This window comes from Trichosurus vulpecula, chromosome 3, assembly GCF_011100635.1.
Source record: "Trichosurus vulpecula isolate mTriVul1 chromosome 3, mTriVul1.pri, whole genome shotgun sequence".
NCBI lineage: Eukaryota > Metazoa > Chordata > Mammalia > Diprotodontia > Phalangeridae > Trichosurus > Trichosurus vulpecula.
This window is the reverse complement of record NC_050575.1, coordinates 162443413-162444300: the sequence shown is the minus strand read 5'-3', so window position 1 is coordinate 162444300 and position 888 is coordinate 162443413.

Below are 888 nucleotides of genomic sequence, written 5' to 3'. Positions count from 1 at the left end.
TTTTCCTGAACTTTTCTATCTGTTTCATTATTTGTTTAAAAAAAAAAGGAGAGCTCTCTGGGAGGGATACATTAGGAAAGTTAGGCAATACAAAAACAAAAACTATCAATAAAAAAATTTTTTTTGAAGTCCTGAAGACTCTTGTCCCTACTAGGGCAAAGGACAACCTTTCACCTTTGGAATTTGCAGCAGTAAGTTGGTGTTGGCTAATTCAAGTGAAAGGTCAGTCAGGGCTTCCAAACAAGTGACTACACACCTAAAGTACTTCTCATTATTGTGCCAACTGGGTGACAGCAAGGACACAGAACCAGGGCTCCCATTCATTCCCTTTCTGCCATTGGTTCCCCATGTACTCCTGAACCTGTCCCTGAATGGCTGTGACCCTATGGGATCTAGAAGCTCCATTCCAGTGAAAAAGTTATCTGTCTATAATCTTTGAAAAATGGAAAATGAAATACACCACCCACAGCTATCAGCACAGCCCAGAACTCCTGGGCTAAAAGATGATCAGTTACTGTAGAAAGGAGTATTCACTAATTGGGTAGCATGCAGCTACCTGGCTCTCGGAGCAGGTTTCTCATGCTCAAGGACTGGAGTTTGCTAGTATAAGGTTTATTGTCGTTCAGTCATTTCCCACTCTTTGTGACCCCATTTGGGAATTTTTGCTAAAGACACTAGAGTGGCTTGCCATTTCCCTCTCTAGCTCATTTTACAGGTGAGGAAACCGAGGCAGTGTTAAATGATTTGTCCAAGGTCACACAGCTAGTAAGCGTCTGAGGCTGGATTTGTACTTAGATCTTCTTGACCCTAGACCCAACACTTTATTCACTGCACCACCTAGCTGCCCTAGTGTATGCTTGGGAGTGCAATAAAATACATGCGCCAGAA